The 21,426-nt window shown below is 40.9% G+C and overlaps 1 pseudogene; it reads right to left on the reverse strand.

Annotated features, from left to right (window-relative positions):
- Positions 1-462: 462 nt before the first annotated feature.
- Positions 463-17,556, reverse strand: LOC128687813 (uncharacterized; annotated as a pseudogene).
- Positions 17,557-21,426: the final 3,870 nt, after the last annotated feature.

The raw sequence follows: 21,426 nt of genomic DNA on the forward strand, positions 1-21,426 counted from the left end.
GTCCCTCACCACCATCAAGATCAAGCCCCCACCCCCTTCATAAAGGGTTTATATACAAACTGAGACTACTCTATGTCAGTGCCTAAACATATGAATAAACAATCTCTTAACTGACAAACATCAACTTATATGTTTCCAGTGCTGACAAAGGATACAAGAAAAACACAACAAACAAGGTAATATTCCATCTTTAAATGAATCCCTTTAACATTTTACCTATCTTATGCATTTCTTATGGAAATACTACTCCTGAATTACTAATTTATATATTTTATACAGAGACTTAGATTTATTCACTCATATTTTCATGGAATGAGGAGGAAGGAAGAAAAAGAAAACGTGGTTTTCCAATTTAGTAATGTTAGTAGTGAATATGGGCGAGGACAGCATCTTTTGAAGAAGTCACGTGCAGTGGTGTTTCGGATAATGGAGACTGACAGTGTCCCTGGTATATGACGTTTCTTATGTAGCCTCCAGAATGTCACCCTTTAGGTGTTTCGTCGTGCCAAATATCCGGAAGCGCTTTATCTGGATCAATAGCTGATCATCACAGATTGCATATTTTTTATTCTTATGATCCGGCAATTCCCGTTCCTTAATGAATGGCCGTAGATTTCAACAACTTGATGACGAAGCACCACATCTGAGCGCACATCATCAGTCAGTTCTGGAGATAATTTGATGGAGTTGGTAAAAGAATTTTTTTTTTTGTTTTACCACTATCACCGCCGCAGCCACCAACACATTTCTTTTTAGGGACGCTGTCTTTCTCTTCCCCCATTCTTCATCTGGGTCGTCGTTGTCGTCTTCAACTTAACGTTTCCTTGGACGCGTCTTAGGCTTTCTTGCAGATGTTTGGGAATCTAGATTATATAATCATGATCACTACACTTTCCCTCTGATTCTGGGTCTGACTCGGAAACCTACTTAGCTCTGGTAGCTTCCTCATCTGAAACCTTCTAGAAGTGGGAGTTTACCTGATCCTCTACATCAATCATGATGATTGTGATTGCTTCCATTTCTTTTTCGATGTGAAACATCAGAATCAACCTGCTTCTCAAGCTGCAGAAGAAATGATTAAATTTTTAAGATCTGCACCTTTAATGATTGCGGATATTTCTCACTTTAGAATTATCCGGCTGATCTGTGCCACTGTCTTGTAGAGTGAATTACATGTATGTCCTGTCAATTTCTTCAGCAGTTTTCTGTGTGGGACTTTATCGAAAGATTTAATTAATTCCAAGCGGACAATATCTTATACTTTATCATAGACCAATGCCTCAAATGCCTTACTAAAGAAAGTCAGGAAATTAGTTACTCATGAACGACCTCTTATAAAACCGTGTTGAGTCTCATTTATTAAATTATTTTCATCAAGGTGGCTTTAATTATATCTGCAAGTAGGAATTCCAATAATTTTCCCACAATTGAGGTCAGGCTGATTGGGCAGAAACTTGATGATATGATATAAAAAGAGATATTTATACAATATTAGGTAACTATAATGGGAATGTATTGCCCAAGAGAGACTTTATCAACTAAAAACAGAAGCACAAAAACAAGGTCACTTGTAGTGTAGGCGAGGTGCACAAAATGGTTAATGGCGCTACCCGACGGATGTGTCCTGACGTCCTTAAAAAAAAGTCAGTTTAGCCAAAATTGTGTTCAGCACAACTGTGTTGAGACAAATGACTGCACATTCGTAACAACGGCGTTTACGTAAATTCCCTTCCTTAACGAGAAATTTGACATCTTTCCATTTAATCAAGTGGTCGTGACTATTACTATGAATAACACAGGTATTATTAACATTGCTGGTACGGCAGACGTATTTATGCTCACTGACAGGTAAATCTACACATGTTTTTCTCGCATCCAATGCATATTATAAACTCCAGGTTTTGTTTTAACTAAACTTTTGGGTTTCTTGCTGGTTAAGTCTCCAGTGGTAGTAGTAGTAGTACCAATAGTAGTAGATACTGTAATATTTGCATAATCTCCTCTGTTTAAAATCTGCAGTCATTTGTCTTGGCAATACAGTTGTACACATCACAACGAGCTTTAATATCGCCAGCATTTTAGCTAAAAGGATTTTTTACGGTAATAGCCTTCACATCTTGTGCTGTCATTAACCATTTTGTGCACCACGTCAATGGTAAAACAGACCTCCACCCTTCTATATATTTTGTGGAGAATTTTTTTCCTGGAGGGGGGTATTAGCCCCCTTCGGCCCTTTTCAGCCCTGAGGGGCCCAGCCCTCTCAGAAGGGGCAAGCAACTTGTTTACTGCTACATCAAGTAATTACCAACAGATGTTTAACCAGCATGTACCAGTACGAGCATGTGACATGGTCATGCGGCTCTTTGCAAGAGACCAGTGTTGCAATTAGTGTAGTTTAAATAAGAGACAATCAATCTCTCACCTTAGCAGGACAGTTAAAGAAATCCTGCACCCACTTTATTACCAAGTTAAAGATGTACGTTGTTGTCTATGCTTAAGACAGCAAGAATCAAGCATTCTGCATTGCTTCCTGGTGAAAGTTTGGCAGGGAAGGGAAATATGCTATGTCAGCTTTTCCTTTATGTGGCTGTGGGCAGTGGCGGCGTAGGAGGCTGTGGCATCGTCATATTGCTTTTAACCCTGCTGGGGGACACACTGACGCCGGGATAACCAACAAAGAACACTGATCCATGCGTTTTTGTTCATAAAAGTATCTCAAAGACCATATCAAGACACAGAGAAGTGTGATCAGCTTTAGTGACATTATGGTGAACAACTTGATGAACAGTGTAATAACGAGTGTTGCGATCCTAATAGAGTGAAGTGCGACATTCTTCAAAGAACACTATTCTTCAATCAAGACACCGATACCCGGGAGTAAGGGTCCGATACACAAACCCAGATAAGTTTCTTTAGTGTGTGGTGATTCCATTGACTGTTAAGTTAAGAACTCTGTACGCTGAACAGATCACCATAAACCCGGTGAGGTGCGGGCTTTTTAGCCCACACGTGAGTATTGGATCCAGTCAGCAGTCAGTTTCTGAGATACACTGACATAATACCCCCTAGGGGTAATTGTATTCACCCATAATAATTTATTTTCCAACCCTTGAGGAAGTGCCTACGATAGCTTCTCAAGACATCCCCTGCAGGGACGGCTCTGTAGGCAAAAGCTGTCTATCAAGCTAAGTTCCCCTACAGTCCACTATTTAATCTTTGACTTAGCAGTAGCATTATCCTCAGCATATTTCCCATGTTTATGTTTCTGTGGTGAATTGACAAAGCTCCTGGTGAGGGAGAAATTTCCATTATAAAGCTACCTCACGTTGCTAAAGTAACTCTTTCAAACATTTTTTGGGACTTATCTTCCTTGCTGTTGATAGGAATTACATTAGCTAGTTTCTGCATATCAGATACGATATATGTTTATAGTGATATATTCAAAAGACTAATTAGTAACTCACCAGTCTATCGTGCATTCTTTTTAACCCTTGGAAATAAATCTTTGAGGCCCAGAGACTTAGTCTGTTATAATCGGTTCACTTGTTTAATAACAATCTCTACAGTAATAGTGATATTACACAATTCTTTTCCTTGGGTCAACTCTAATAATTAATTACTTGGATTTCTTATCCAGGTAATTACTTGTTTTCTTATCGGTAAAGACAGATAAGAAAACATTAAAAATTTAGCACAGTAAGCTGTTCTTCGTGAGGTTTTAAGTGAACTTTTCTCTAATCTTCGTTTAATATACTGTAAAAAAATGGAATTTGGCTTTGATTCCTTGGCGACTTTAATTTCATAGATTTATTTAACTTTTCTTATCTCTATTTTGGTTCTTGCGATGGTTCTCTCTTCCGCTGATACACCTAAGAAACTCCTTCCTCCTAGAAAGGTTTTAGTTTCCTGTTCATCCATTTTAGATCATATTTATTTGATCTCACTTTTCTACATAGACTGTTATCAATGGAGTATAAACACGGAAGTATATCAGTAAGACAGAAAAAGAAACCCCAGATAAGCGAAACGTTTCCTGAATAAGCGAAACGTTTCCTGAATAAGCGTTATCTATACATTGCTAATGTGTCTTTATATTAATCTGAATTTATCCATCCTAAATCTATTATTACGAGTTCTTTCTTGGTTTCATATTTTAATACGCTACTTATATCTTCTTTACTTAAACTTGTCTTGCACTTTCATATTTCATTGTATCTTTCTTCATAGGTTCAGGTTCCTCAGTCTGTCTTTTTAAGGAAGGTGCCTTAAACGGTGGATTAATTTTGTCATCCTTCTCAGTCTAGGTCTCCATACTACAGAATGGATATAAGTGCATTGGAGAACATACCTGAAGAAGGAAGGCCTTCCGGTATCCTTCTTCAGGTATGTTCTCCACTGCATTAGCAGTACATCCATTCTGTAGTTTGGAAGTCAAAACTGAGCTGCATAACCTAAGCGACACCTTACTAATGCCGTAAACAGGTTTAAAATAACTTTTGGACTCTTGATATTTATACCTGAAGCTCCTCCTAGATGAGGGTGGGAGCGAGTGTGAGAAGAATTTAGCTAGTAAGGAGGAAATGGCCACTAGCATTGATAGTGGCAGCCGCTTTAAGTCGCAAGTGGTTCACAGTTCAGGAAGAAGGAAGATAAGGAGGGTTAACAGAGAAGATGTGAAGGTAGGAAATCGATTCTCTGTTCTCCAGAACGAGTGCACTTCAGTGGTTAGTGAGGTTGAAGGTATCAATGATTCCCCTGCTAATCAAGGTAAGAATATTTTAATAGTAGCAGATTCTCAGGTAAGATATATGGACCGTGCTTTTTGTAACAGAGACAGAAAAGTCAGACAGAGGGTGTGCCTTCCTGGAGCTGGTGTTGGTGACATAGTCAGCAGGTTGGATATGTCAGGTAATGGGAACAAGCCCATTATCTGTCGTAGTGCTGGAGGTAATGACATTGGGAAGGGCAGGAGACAGGAGCTGCTGGATAAGTACAGGTCAGCCATAGAAGTAGATAGGTCTAAGAGAGGGATCCCAGTCATATGTAGCATCTTGCCTAGGAAGGGAGTGGGCAATGAATGGATGTCTAGGGCAACTGGTATAAATTGCTGGCTAGACAGGTACTGCAAAGGAACTTGCAATCCCATTCATTGATAACTGGGACCTATTCTTTGGCAAACGTTATATGTATGCAAGGGATGGGGTTAATCTCTCTGGAGATGGAGTGGTTGCATTAGCCAATTCGAATGATGACTTGTCTTGGAATTTAAACTGATAGATTATAGAGGTATGGGTGTTTGTGGGAAACAATCAGGCTGCAGTATTAGGATTAAAAACAGCAGTTATTACCAGGATACCTCAGGGATTTGTTTAAAAGACAATATTCAAAATAAAGTTGCTAATAATGGCAAATCAAGTGATCAACAAACAAAGAGAGATAGCAGAGGGCAACGAGTGACTAGCTCCCTTAAAGTTTACTATACAAATAGTAGGAGTCGAAGAAATAAGATAGATGAGCTAAGATTGCTTGCAAGTGTAGGTAATATAGATATTGTTGGTATAACAGAGACCTGGTTCAACCTGAAAGATGGAGAAATGCCTTCTGAATGCAACATACAGGGTTATGAACTATTCCACACTGATAGGGTCAACAGGAAGGGTACTGGAGTGGCGATGTATGTTAGAGAAAATTTAAATTGTTGTCTTAGACATGATATAAGATTAGAAACATCGAATACAGAATCTGTTTCGCTACAGTTTCTCGAGGGTCGTGACAAATTAATTTTGGGTGTGATTTATAGGCCCCCAAACCTTGATAGGGAGTGCAGTAAGCTGTTATGGGACGAAATTCATAAGGCATCTAGATATGAAAATGTTGTGATAATGGGAGATTTTAACTTCAGACAAAATGATTGGAACAATATGACAGGAAATCTTGAGTCTAGTGACTTTCTTGATACGGTTCAGGTTTGCTTTTTAGAACAGGTTGTGACAGAACCAGCTACAGGAAACAATCTGCTTGACTTGGTTCTTGGCAACAAAGATTCACTAATTAATAATCTTGAGGTTAATGAAGAGCTTGGGGAAAGTGACCTAAATCACTTAGTTTCAATGTATCATGGAATTACCCAGATAACTGCAATCAAATATCTGTCCCAGATTTTTGCTTGGCCGACTTCATAGGACTGAAAAATTACCTGGGTGGGCTAAATTGGGATGTCCTAACTATGGGTCAGGTAGGTGATCTTGGTTGCCAATATGACGTTTTTCAGAGCATAGTTCTAGCTGCCAAGACAACTTTTTTTCCGAGTAGGGAAATTAGATCTAACAAAAAAGAGAGGCATATATAGGCGTTTCAAAAGAGGGGATGGGGAGTTAAGAAATCACTATATTCAGTTAAAGAGAGAAATAAAGAAAGGAATAAGAAAAGCAAAAAAGGGATTATGAGGCTGAGGTCGCAAGGGATTCAGACTAACCCAAAAGGGTTCTTTCAGGTATACAGAAATAAGATTAGGGACAAGATTGGCCCACCGACAGTGATAGGGATATGTGAGAAATTCTCAATACCTACTTCCTATCAGTTTTCACTCAGGAAAATACTAGCGATATTCCTGAAATAATAGATTATGTAGAACAGGACGATAATAAACTATGCACGATTGCGGTAACTAGTGACATGGTCCTCAGACAAATAGAGAAACTAAAAAATAACAAATCCCCAGGTCCTGATGAACTGTTTGCAAGGGTGTTAAAGGAATGTAAAAAGGAACTTAGCATATCTTTGGCTAATCTTTTTAACATATCACTACAAACTGGCATAGTGCCTGATAAGTGGAAAATGGCAAATGTAATACCTATTTACAAGGCAGGTGACAGGTCCTTGGCTTCGAACTATGGACCAATAAGCCTTACCTTCATAGTGGGAAAATTTAAGGAATCAATAATTGCCGAAGCAATTCGTAGCCATCTTGATAGGCACAGATTGATTAATAAATCTCAACACTGTTTTACAAAGGGGCGTTCCTGTCTTACGAATTTGCTAACATTTTTCACTAAGGTGTTTGAGGAGGTAGATCATGGTAATGAATATGATATTGTGTATATGGACTTCAGTAAGGCTTTCGATAGAGTTCTACATCAGAGACTATTGAGGAAACTTAAGGCACACGGAATAGGAGGAGAATTTTTTTCCTGGGTAGAGGCATGGCTGACAAATAGACAGCAGAGAGTTTGCATAAATGGGGAGAAATCAGAATGGGGGCACGTCACAAGCGGTGTTCCTCAGGGGTCAGTGTTGGGCCAGTTGTTGTTCACAATTTACATAAACGACATAGATGAGGGAATAAATAGCGACATAAGCAAATTTGCTGATGACACCAAAATAGGCCTTCCAATTCATTCTAATGAGGACACTAGAGCACTCCAGAATTATTTGAATAGACTGATGCAATGGTCGGAGAAGTGGCTGATGCAGTTTAATATAGACAAATGCAAAGTTCTAAATGTTGGACAGGAAAATAACCATGTGACATATAAACTAAATAATGTAGATCTTAATACTACTGATTGCGAAAAGGATTTAGGAGTTCTGGTTAGCAGTAATCTAAAACCAAGACAACAGTGCATTAGTGTTCACAATAAAGCTAACAGAATTCTTGGCTTCATATCTAGAAGTATAAATAATAGAAGTCCTCAGATTGTTCTTCAACTCTATATATCCTTGGTTAGGCCTCATTTAGACTATGCTGCTCAGTTCTGGTCACCGTATTACAGAATGGATATAAATGCTCTGGAAAACGTACAGAGGAGGATGACAAAGATGATTCCATGTATCAGAAATCTTCCCTATGAGGATAGACTGAGGGCCCTGAATCTGCACTTTCTCGAAAGGCGTAGAATTAGGGGGGATATGATCGAGGTGTATAAATGGAAAACAGGAATAAATAAAGGGGATGTAAATAGCGTGCTGAAAATTTCCAGCCAAGACAGAACTCGTAGCAATGGTTTCAAGTTGGAAAAATTCAGATTCAAGAAGGATATAGGAAAGCACTGGTTTGGTAATAGAGTTGTGGATGAGTGGAACAAACTCCCGAGTACAGTTATTCAGGCTAAAACGTTGTGTAGCTTTAAAAATAGGTTAGATAAATACATGAGTGGGTGTGGGTGGGTGTGAGTTAGACCTGACTAACTTGTGTTGCTGGGTCTGGTGCCGTGCTCTTTCCTTGAGTGGAGGTGACCAGACTGGGTAGGTCATTGGGCTAATCCAGGGTGGGAGGACATGGACCTGCTCCGCATGGGTCAGTGGGCCTGTTACAGTATTCCTTCTTTATGTTCTTGTGTTCTTATATTAGATAGACGATCAGAAATTTGTTGGAAGGAATTTATCACGTTTGTGGCGTTCGCCAAGTATGTTACATTTTATTCGACATTCGTCACACAACTATTTGGCATTTCCTCTCGACCAGTGAGCTGGCCATTCTGAGTGCTGCAGTTCCGGGGCCCCACTGTTGCACTGATTGTTGTCAGGGAATGGAACCCAGGAATGCGGGTATCATCTTAAGTTCCTTCCTTTATAAACAAATATAGAAAAAATATAAATTCAATTGATAATCAAAGACGAGGATATGAAACTGTAGAAAAAAATGCGTTTATTATAATAAATAGAAACATATGAAGTTAAATAACTGACAATCAAAATTGAAAAAGAGAAAAAATAAACTACAAATTTTATTGTACTACTGAGGTGATGAGGACAGTCGAGTTGACTAGGATGACAGTATCGTAGATAACATTGCAGATATACGATTTTCCTAGAGTCACCTAGGTGACATGGAGGCTAGTAGAGTCGGACAGAATATCCGAATCGTAACTCAAGCATTCGACTGGGATGGAACTCTGGTCAAGAAACAGACACAGAGCCTTTCAATGCAGACAGTCTCTCGTGGTCTGCAAATTGGAGAGATCCGATTCCAATCCTACGGGCGGAAGGAGAGTCAGGAGTAGAGTGGCACTACTGGCTACGAGGTGAACTCCAGTAGTTCTCCCCGGTGATGTTGGGGCTGCGGACTGTTACAAACCCCGAGTAGTTTGGCGGATAACTCATCTACCTATAAAATTTGTACTAGCTGTTCTTATTTCTCACAACTGTCCAGTTCAATTCTACCAATCACATGGAAGCCGGCTACTTAAACCAAGGTGACGTCACCTCAGCTTATCTGGCTGGATGGCAGATTTCCACAGACACTGGTCGTGACCACTTCTGATTTGAGTGGCTCTGAATTGTACCTTTTAAGTCTGACTTCTCTTACCATTAACATTGTACATAATGTAAATATTGGTGAAGGAATACATGGGAAAAGACTCCTACCCCTGTTTGTTTGCCTTGCCCTTGTTCTGCCCTGGTGAGTGCTTTGTTTGCTGACTTAGTTACGACCAGGTGCTACAGGGCATTAGACTACCACCTATGTTCGTAATAACGTTCCACATAAGAAATACGACTTTTGTCTACAGTAACATAATAAAAGTACTGGTTGGGAGCTCAATAGGTGCCAGTATACATTCTTTTGGAGCCCTTGAAAACTACATAGTTGGTGGAACCTGAGGCTAAAAACTTGGGTAGCTTTAAAAATTAGGTTGGACAGATATGAGTGAGAAGGGTTTAATTTAAGAAGAATCTTCCTCTGGAGATATAATGTGTGAAATATTGAACCGGTACTCACGAATTCTTCTAGAGGAATTGACGTCCCTAACCTTCTAAACAGTCTCAACCTGGTCGAGCCTTCCATTCAATTTGCACTTGAAGTAGTTGACAACACTCCCTTTCTTCGACGTTTAACTGCAAATCTTACCGTGAGCCACGTTTCGAAAGTCTACCGCAAATCCACCTCCAATATTACCTACTCGACATTTACTCACATCATGACACCAGGACCAAATGTGGGGGTCATCACAGGCCTTTTTCAATAATCTTTCCGTATCTACAGTATCGAATATCTCAAAGAGCAATCCTTCCTTGAGCTAGTTTACTAAGAGTCAATATTCCGTGATTGCAGACGTTGTACACAACATTGTCAACTCTGATGTTGATAAATTAGACACATGTGCAACTCTTGGGTATCTTTATTGAGGAAACGTTTCGCCACACAGTGGCTTCATCAGTCCATACTATGACTGTTTCACCTCTCCTGCCAACGGTTTATAAGCTCCTTCTCAGCACGTATGCCGTATTCTATTCAAGATTGATGGACTGACCACATCGACTCAAGGTTGAGGGAATTACCCATCTCTCCTTTGTAATGATCTCTCTTCAACATCTAAATCAACATGTCCGAGTAGTAACGAAAGAATGTACAAGGTCCTCCCTGAAAACTATTGTTAAACCCATCTCAATTCTCTCTTCAACATCAAATTCCGAGTAGTCACCACTGGCTCTGATACCATCAAGGGCATCAAAAAGATGGGACACCAACGAAATTAAGCCACTGCAAAAGTATACACAAATCTTTGCAACAAATGTGACAAAATATATTTATATGAAACATCCAGAAACTTTCAATAACGCATTTCTCAACACCAGTAAGTAATAAGAATAAAGCCGGCGCTTTACACAGACTCCCTCAACCACTTGAATAACTACACAGGCGCACTACTCACTGCCAAGGAAGAAGAGGAGCAGGATCCAAGAATCAACACTCATCAGCATATTCAACACTTTCAATACCAGAACTGCTTCTTCACCATAGCTGAGCATTTTGCCAGGAAGCGTCTAGATCGGTTTCCTACACAGCAAGAAATGAGAGGACCTGCCAACCCAAGCTAGAATGATTCCATAACTACACCTGACAAGCCTCGTCATCCACTACGTCCCTTGGGTTTATATTCACTCCGTTGGGGCAGGTACAATGTCAGGACCTTCACGGCAGAACCAGTTCGCTGTTTCAAATGCCAGCGTTACGGACACCTGGGTGCACTCTGTCCGAACAGAGTAATCTGCGGTGTCTGCAGCCAGCCCCACCCTACCGAGGAATGCATCACCAAGCTGAAGAATGCATCGCCACCCACTCCACGATGCCCGAATTGCAGGCAGAAACACCATGCCTGGAACCCTCGATGCCCTGAGAGGCTCACTAGAATTCGTGAGGCCTGGAAGACACCAACGACGAGACAGCAGGCTACGGCAGAGCATCACCCTCAGTAGACGATGGGTGCAGAGAATCCTGCTGTTGCGGCCCCCTTCCAAACTAGCGGTTAAATGGTTAACCTGCCGGCCGGCAGTACCACTGGGTACGTCATCAAACCCATTGTGGGGACTGCTGAGCCGGCCTTAGAAGAAGTACGTACCTAAACACCTCACGGTACACATCTACTGGCCTTAGAGTAGTAGGTACCTGAACACCTAATGGTACATATCTACTGGCCTTAGAGCAGTAAGTACCTGAACACCTCACGGTACGCACCGCAGCAGTAATTACCAGAACGCCTTACAGTATAGATCTACTGGCAGTAGAGAATATTCTCCTGCCTATCTTTTGGTATTCTACTGGCTTCTACTGATTTTAGAAGAACTGCTCACCGCAGCTCACTGAGTCTGATGGCCTCAGTTACTTGACGGCCGCACTCAGTGAGCTCGCAGTGTGGTGTTCTACTAGTAATTCATCGGACCACCTTGCGGTGTGTTAATTGGTCTTGAAGGCGGTAGATAGTACTCGCCAGACCATCTTACGGTGTACTTCTACCGGCCTTGGAGAGTATTTACAGGACTACCGGTGATGTCTGCGGACTCACCGCCTACGCTGGTCAACTGTGGGCCGGAGTCTTCTGATGCTGTTTTAGTGGGACATTACATGAAGAAAAGGTTGGAGTGTTACACTGAACTGGGCTAGGACCGTAGTGTGACACTTAGGGAAGTATGATGAGTGGAACACTGAGATTTGCTACAGGACCGTAGTGGAACACTGAGAAGAAAAGGGCGTCGTGTGACACTGTAGTGTACATTGAATAGTATCATGTGACTGGCCTCGAGAAAGACGCTGTGGGTGATAGTGTGCGACGCAGAGACAAGGGTGTCAAGAGTGACACAGTAGAGATATTGTGTATGACGCAGAGAAAAGGGTGTCGTGTGACACGGAGAGTAGGAGTGTCGTGTGACACAGAGAAAAGTGTGTCTAGTGGACACGGTTGAGCAGGAGCGTCATTACACGGAAGAAAGGGTGTCAAGTGACACAGTTGAGAGGGAGCGTCACAACACACCACGGATAAGTGTCGTGAGAGACACGGAGCCTCATAGGGAGTTGATTGTAATTTATTATTGTAAATATGTTACGTATAATTTATTATTTTAGCATAGATATATATATATATATATATATATATATATATATATATATATATATATATATATATATATATATATATATATATATATATATATATTAATTTATATTAATATATATATATATATATATATGACACAGTAGTGTCAAGGAAGTTGTACCCTGTGTAGGGTCACGAATTATTTATTATTTTAGTAAAATGCTAATTATAATTTATTATTGTAACATATATATATATATATATATATATATATATATATATATATATATATATATATATATATATATATATATATATATATATATATATATATATATTAAATACCTCTAGACCAAAGATTGATTTTTACATAATACTAAAGATTAATTGATTTTAATGTTGTATTTATGTATCCCCGAACTCTTTATTACAAAATGAGTAAAACTACCATCTTAAATATCACTTTTTTTGTAATACCTATCATACTGCAGAACTCTCATCAGGCAACCCAACTCAATGCCCAGGAATTTCCGACCCTTGAAGACTCAACCAGGCGTCATGAACAGGAGCATCCTCCACCACTACCGCAACGAAGAAACAAAAACATGAGGAACAAGCGGCGCCAACAGGAAACATCTGGGCAACGCAATCAGCAGACGGCACTACACGAGCCCCCACCGGCCTCCCTGCCAGGCACAGACACTATGCAGGCTGTGGCCGCACCTCACCAGCAGATGCCGGGTACACAACTTGGCATACAGAAATAGGCCACGGTGTGCACAGTGAAGAAATACAACCCTCAGCAGTCCCAACAGATTACAACAGCCCAGATAATATCCACTGCTTCGAACCCACCGACAACGCAGGCCCTCAACAGAGAGGATCTCTTAACACTCATCAAGGCATTAACGGATATTATCTGCAACACAATCACCTCCACGGAACAACAGAGCATGTTCCGGCAGATGGTCAGCACACTCCTGAGGGTGTGCTTACTGACAGAGCAGGAAACAGTGGATGCCATGAATCTGCAGATTATCAGAGCGGACAGAGCCCAGTCCCCAGCTCAGGAAACAGCTGAGATGGAGTAACCTCAGTCGCTTATGAGGCACACTAGCTGAACTGTCCGGAACAGTGCTTGAGCAGCATATGCTGCAACAGTGAAGAATCAATTCTCCTTCAGGAGCCAGAGACGGGTCATCTCAAGATTAAGACCCGTGCCAGGACCCTGGTCTTGGCGAACATTATACATACATACGTCCAGGTTTATTTGCTTGTGACTTGATAAACCCACTGTCTCGTGCCAAACACTTGCCCAACATGGGCCAGCAACTGTTGCAGCGGTGTTGCACATCACCTGTTGCAGTGGTGTTGCACATCGCCTGCTGCAGTGCTCCTGTATATCTATTGCACATTACCTTGTTTATAAGCGAAATGGTTATTGTTGTTAACAAAGATTAAAAGACTTCGCACTTTTCCACACCGAACATCATCAGTCACTTTTAGAGCACAAAATTAGTTGGCCAAACTTCCTGAACTTCAGCCATATCTTCCTCCGAAACTATTATTTGTCCTATATTTACGATGTCGGAGAACTTAGTTATGTCAGTTTTTATTCCCTCGTCAAGGGCATTAAAGAAAATTTATATTGCATCCAACACCCCTTAACAAAACCCACAAGTACCCCAGAAAGACCCACTTGCAAGACCCTACAGGAACCCACACGACTCCCACCACAGTACCCCTTTAAAGACCCCCTCAACACTCCCTACAAGACTTCCATTCAATACTGCCTGCATGACTTCCCTGCAAGACCTCCCTGCAGAGCATCTCTGCTAGAGCCCCAACAAGACCCCTCCAATATCTTCTACAATACCCTCAACAAAACTTCCCTACAAAGCCTCTCTGGAAGATACCTCTGTTCGAAATACACGTTAAACAACCAGTGTTTGTGAATGCGACACATACAACGACTTAGGAAACGCTGCACATGTGTCTCATTTACACACATAATATAATACACCTTTTTTTTTTACTATTACGAATTGCTGGAGGACATGGTATATACCAGTGAACAAAACGTAATAAGTTATGATGCAAGTGAGGAGAACATAAAAACTTCGTAAAATATATATTTAATATAACGTATATTACGTTATGATCTTAAGGTATTTTAATGGTACCTTTTGCTTATTAATTAGATACAAACACTTACCAGATTTATAAATTATATACAGTTTACAATGACATCCATTCTGCCTGTATGGGTCTTTATACATAGAAGTGATAAAGTTATAGTCTCTCTTAGCCCAGAGACGATCAAAGTTTAACAACTTATAATCCGACCAGAGTGATAGAAGTCTCTTAAACACAGGAGAGCTTCTGCTAAGTGAAAGTGTCACAAGTACTCACACTTTCTAGAGACTGAGAATAATACTGTACTTAAGATAGTTTCTCAGTCAAAGTAAACGAGCAAGCAAGGAAGACTTCGAGACCGCGAGAGGTGTCGTTCTCCCTAACTCACACTACTCACACCTGGCGTCAGGCGAGTAGTGCAGAGGTGAATGGCCACACAATCATTAATTGGTCGTCACCCGTGGTAAACGATCCATTTCCTAACCAACATAATTCATCATATAATGATAATGGGAAAGAAGAAAATGAATATGTATTATAAAGCTGATTATCCTAATTTTAGCTATTAACGAAGATAATCGCAATGTAATTAATATTAGAAAGATGAATAAATATGAAAATTATACTTTACAAAGCCGCATTTCGGCGTAACATTTACTGAACATAATGTTAGTGATGCGGAGTGGCTTGTTAGTCGTTTTATACAAAGAAAGGAATTGTCATCCAGTCGGGGATTTGTTCCTCGGACTTGTGTGACTAAAGTCATGACTCTCGACGTTAAGGTAAGAGCTGTTAATAAAGGAGAATAAAGGTGGAAGCACACGGACAAATCTCTTCAGATACGCAAAGATCTTAAAAACTTATCTATGTAGAGTCAGGTGGAATAAGGTAAGGAAATGAAGCAAGCGGACTGCGACTTATTGTACGTCACCCTCAAGGAGACTCCTGCTGTTATCTCGTCTCGCACAGCGTCACATCAGTTACATGTGAATGGTGAATTGTGGCACCAAGTTGGGTATGTGGTGAGGGAAACTGACCTTAACAGAAGTCCAACATGGCTACAGATGAAGAGAATTTGTCTTAGCAGAAGCTGAACATAGGTACTATAAAAGGTTATTGATTTTAACAGAAACAAAAAAACACGAAGTGTTTAATATAGCTCTGTTAGAAGGAAATAGCCTCAACAGAAATATAGCATTGCTCTGTTGAAAAGAGCTCTCCTCACTAGAAGCACGACATAGCTCTGTTGAAGGAACCTGGCCCCAGAACCGAGCTCTCTTAGAGGAACTGCCTTTAACCTTCTTGTCACATTAAGAACTAAGCTGGTCGGGTGGCCCAAGGCTGGTCGAGTGGTCCAAGGTTGGCCGAGTGGCCCAAGGCTGGTCGGGTGACCCAAGGCTGGTCGGGTGGCCCAAGGCTGGTCGGGTGGCGCAGATTCGATACCTCGCTCACTAATCATGTCAGCTAATTGCTTCTGAGCAAACAATTTGAGGCGTAATCCCACAGTAACGAAATTAACCAAAGATGGAATTTCAAATTCTTTCTTTACTCGATACTTTGATGCGGGTGATAAACTGAGTCATTAATTATATCACACGAATTTCGGTAAAAAAAAATCTTATTCGTTATTTCCTCTCATACACTCCATTCACGCAAGAAAAAAAAAACTTGGTAAACAAGTCAAAAAAAATAAAATTCGATCAAGCTGCTCATCTCTTGTATTCTTCCTGACTCTCTCCCTTTTTCACCCCCTCCCTTCCACTACCATCCCTCCCGCTTCCATCACCACCCCTCCCTTCTTATCCTCTACCACTCTTTCTTCTCTCCACCATCCTTCTTTCTTCCTTCCTCCACCACCATGCTTCCTCCTCCCTTCTCCTACTCCCCACCCCCCTTACCTTCTCCCTCCACCAATAACCTCTCAGGTACTGACAGAAGGAAGCAGAGTAATAAGTTTATGCATCTCGGTTCTCGGCTTCCCGGAGAAAATTCTTCTTCGACTAAGTAATCAACGCTTAGCTGTGTATGCTTTATAAAGTGTACACATTAATGAAATTAATGAAAGAATTACATGTCGCCACAGAGATCCACTTCCTTATTCAGGGCCTCCTCTGTACTGTTATCCGGATCCTTTCTTATACATAGAGACAGCAGGTACTGCTATTTATGGTAACTAGGTCCTGCTCAGTACCTGGAGCAGAGAGTAGGCACCACTGTGCTGCCAGGACCTGCTCAGTACCTGAAGCAGAGTATAACTCTACCTCTGATATACCATTGAAGAGTTTCGAAAGTTTCACTACTCTCGGAGTCCGGCCATGGGCCAGGCTCGTCTGGTGCTTGCCTGGTCAACCTGGCTGTTGCGGCTGGAGCCCTGCTGCCCAACATATTCGTCACAGCCTGGTTGATCTGACACCTGGTGAAGATATTTGTCTAGTTTCCTCTTGTAGGCTTCTGCACTTGTTCCAGCCGTGTTTCTGATATCTTCTGATAAGATGTTAATAGTCTGGGACCCCGGATGTTGATACAGTGTCCCCTTATTGTGCCCACCACACCCCTGCTCCTCACTGGGTTTATTTTACACTTCCTCCCATATCTCTCATCCTAGTATGCAGATTTGGGACCAAGCCCTCGAGTACTTTCCAGGTATATATTGTCATGGATCTCTCTCTCCTCCGCTCCAATGAGTACAAGTTCAAGACTTGAAGGCGTTCCCAGTAATTTAGGTGCTTTACTGGCTCAGTGTGACCCGTAAACGATCTCTGTATTTGTTCCAGCTCCGATATTTCTCCTGCTTTGAACGGGGCCGTCAGCACTGAGCAATATTCTAAATGAGGGAGCACTAGCGATTTGAAGAGTATCACCATCGACATTATTTCCCTTTTTTTTTGAAAGTTCTCAATACCCACCCAGTCATCTTCCTGGCTGTCGTGATCTTTGTTTTGTTATGGTCTTTAAAAGAAAGGTCCGCTGACATAATTATTCCCAGGTCGTTTACGTGTTCCTTTCGTTCTATTTGGTGACCCTCTTGAGTTTTGAATATAGTGTTCCTTATGAGTTCTCCATTCTTTTCATACCTAAGCAGCTGGAACTTATCACCATTGAACGTCATGTTCTCCCACTGGAAAACCCTGCTTATGTCTTCCTATAATTTTTCAGTGTCCTCTACCGTAGAGACTTTTATGCTTATTTTAGTGTCATCTGCAAATGATGATACAAAAGTGTGCCTTTTTTTTATCTATGTTTGCTATAAGGATGAGGAACAGCAGAGGTGCCAGGACAGTGCCTTGGGGCACTGAACTTTTAACCTCACTAATGGCATCTTGCTACAAAAGAGAAAACACCTTGGACAAATTTTTCAAGTGAGAATGGTTGGATCTGAGAGGGACATGACCACTCAGTGACCATTCTTTCTTCTGCTACTTTACACCTCTCCTTCCTACAGCAATTCTCCACACTGTCGCTTGATCTTCGCAGTGTTTGACTATTGAACAGAACTCTTCTCCATGATGAGAGACTGACAACCTCAAATCTACGTCTTCAAGGGCGATGGACTGATTATATCGTCTTCACATCTGTACTGCTCCTGCCTATATTCTGTATTCGACTGAAGAAGCCTACTGTGTAGGCGAAAAGTTTCGGAATAAAGTTGCCTAACTGTTGCCTATGTGTCTTACTTACCAACCTGTCGGTATTGTGTACCATTTCGATATTTCTCTAGGCACTGGTAGGGATTTAGGGCGCTCATGTCTGATTCCCAGGATATGTCTGATAACTCTTGCTTTATTTTTTCCCGATCAGCTCTATGATTGTTAAAATTAAACGTACTAAACATTCCGTCTCTTACATTAGTGGTGCAGTTCCCTAACACTGAGTTAATACTTGTTTGAACTTACGATGTTGTGATTCGAGTATGTTGTTTTTGTAACTTCTCTTTATTAGTTCCTCGTTGTTTGTGAATATCAAACCCAGGGTATTTTCATTTCTAGTGGGATCAATTACCTGTTGGTTTAAAGAGTACTTTTCACAAAGCGTCATCAGTTCCCTGGTATGTGCCTGTTGAGCCAGGATGCTTCCCGGAGATATTTCTGCTATAACATTAAGTTGCGCCATCTTCCATTTTACATGAATATTATTATTATTATTATTATAATCAAGGGTAAGCGCTAAACCTGTAGGATTATGCAGCCATTTTACATGAGGAAGACTAAAATCTCCAAGGAGAAAAATATCTGGTGTAGGATTTTCCAGCCTAACCAGACAGCTATCTATCTTCTCTAACTGATCTGTGAATTCCTCAGCAGTTGCTGATGAAGGTTTATATAATAGGATAATTACCAAATTTATTTTCAACTTTAATGCCGAGGATTTCTACTACATCACTCGTAGAGTGCAACACAGTATCTTTTATATATAGAGTCCTACTCCCCCCTGTGACCTATTAATTCTATCACATCTGTACATGTTGTAGTTTTCTATCTATCTTTCTGTCCAAAACATCCCTTGTGTGTTTGTGCTGTATGACCCTTGATTATAATTGTTTTTGTAAATGCTCTGAACATGGCATTCGCTTCTGATAGAAGTCCACTGGCATAACTAACTTTGTTGTTTTTATTTGATTTCATACCCTGAATATTTGCAAATATGAAGTAGGAATTACCATTTGGGATTATTTTGTTTTGCCGTGCTTCGTTAGTATGACTGGTGATGTACTACCTGGTATGGCCCCTGGTGTACATACCCTTGGTTTCTCCAGTACTGATTTTGCATTTGATTGTGTACTCTGTCATGATGGGCTGATGCCTGCTTTGGTATGTCCCATTGTGCTGCCCATCTGTCCCGTCTGTAGCATTTCCCCTCTTTGCCTCTTTTAGTCCAGTCATTTCACTTTGTGTCTAAAAAAGATTGCTGTTCATTTTCCCTTTCTCTGTTTTCTCTGCAGCACCGCGTTCCTTTTACATGATAGTCTGGGCAGCTCAGGTCATAACATTCTCTGAGCTGTGTTGAAGCTTAGCACATCACTGATGTGCTAAGCATATTCACATATTTTCTGTTGTGTGTATTCCAGGAAGCTCTGCCATATAGGCACATACCTTTTGCATAGTATCTGCAAATGTTCTGCCTGCCTATGTTTACTGACTTTGTGTCTTTCCCAAGTTCTGCCACCCGATCTGTATTCTCTTGTTTTCTTTCATCTAGGTATATTTCTTCCCTTTTTCATTTTCTTTTGTTCCTACTCTAGCTTGCTTTTCCTTCCTTTCCTCTTTTTCTATGTTATGTGCCCCTTGTTTTCCACTCTTCGTATATATCTGGCAAGCTCCTTAAGAATTTTCTTACGCTTTCTAGGTTTTCACTTTTCAGCACTTCTCTTACGCCCGACCAGCTTTCCACCTCACTTGGGAAAATCCAGAAACGTCTTTCTTGTTTTAGGTCATTTCTCATGGCTCTCCTCGTTGAATTAAGCTTTGTACATGATATATGGGATGTTTTACCACATATTTCATAATCAATGCCCTTAACATGTCTCCCAAGATTTTTTTCACATATACAACAGATCTTATATCTGGCGATGTTCACTTCCATTTATCTTACCCTGGGTAGTTTTATGTGGTGTGTTATTTTGGGTGGTGGGCTGGGGTTGTAGATGTTGGGGATCCGTGGAATGAGCGTAGGGGTGCGAGTGGGGGGAACCTCCCCACTGTGTGGGAAGGGATGGGGGACACTTCACACAGTAAGGTCATTTGGCTTATTCTTTTTCCTTTACATTATGTTCACTTTGTAATTAGCCATAATTTAAGATCACTATATCCCTGCACATCAATGCCCTTATCACTTGTTATATTACCTATGTCGATAGTTTAATACTCATCCGATTGTTTATTTCCACTTCTCTGTCGACATCTGGAAATAATTCGCTAGTGCCACTCGACCGTAATTTATTCCTCCATATTACACCATATATTGTACACAATGCACTGGGGATTAATTAAGATTACTCTTAGCCACAATTTCAGTTCACTATATCACTGCACATTCATATCCTCATCCCTTGGTATATTACTTATACGATAGTTCAATATTCATCAATATTCAATATTCACCCTTTGTCATGACCCAGGCAGCAGCAACAACGGCTGCTCCTATATCTTTACCATCTCCTGGGCCGATCCAAGCTCCAGTGATGGCCTAATTGCAAGTACTGCTGCAACTACATACAAGGGACTTATACTGGCAAGAAAACTGATGGTGACGACAACGAAATGGACCAAATATGGTCAAAAGAGGACGACTGACATTCAAATACCAGACCCGCTACCAGACGTACAACCAGACGTGCGACTTTTTCCAGCACACTTAAGTAACTGACCTCCACATCAACTGCACCAGTGTTAATGGGAGGGAAACACAGGAGAAACCGCCAAATCTACAAAAAAAACTCCACGGAAACTATCAAGTTGCAGCGGCGGTTTTTTTCCCCTCAGTGCCAAATCTCGGGAAGGAAGTGAACAGTTAAACAGCCAATGGTGTTTTTTTCAGTAACTAACCTCCATATCACCTGACCAGTGTGCACCGGAAGGGAAACAGGAAAAAAACACTAAATCTAACGACAAAACTTCATGGAATCTGTCAGGTTGCAGTGGCCATTTTTTCCCTCAGTGCTTTAAAAATGGCTGAAACATCAACTGTACGAGGACCAGTCAACAACACGACGCAGCTCCGCTAAATGGGATTGATGAGACTTTGGACGGATAACATCATTGATTAAAACTTTTTTACCCTGACAGGATGGAATTGAGTTAGAAGTGTGATAGGTGAAGCCGGACTGTGAAGTGAGGAGTGAAGGGGGTTTGTGAAGTAAGATAACAGGAAATCTACTAGTAATCAGTGGTGATTGCTAGAGTAGCTACTAGGCCACTACTAGGTGACTGATAGCGATCACTTGTTTTTCTTATTTTTTAAGAAAACAGTTTTTGTTGTGAAA

The sequence above is a fragment of the Cherax quadricarinatus genome, chromosome 10 (genome assembly GCF_038502225.1).
Source record: "Cherax quadricarinatus isolate ZL_2023a chromosome 10, ASM3850222v1, whole genome shotgun sequence".
Classification (NCBI taxonomy): Eukaryota; Metazoa; Arthropoda; class Malacostraca; order Decapoda; family Parastacidae; genus Cherax; species Cherax quadricarinatus.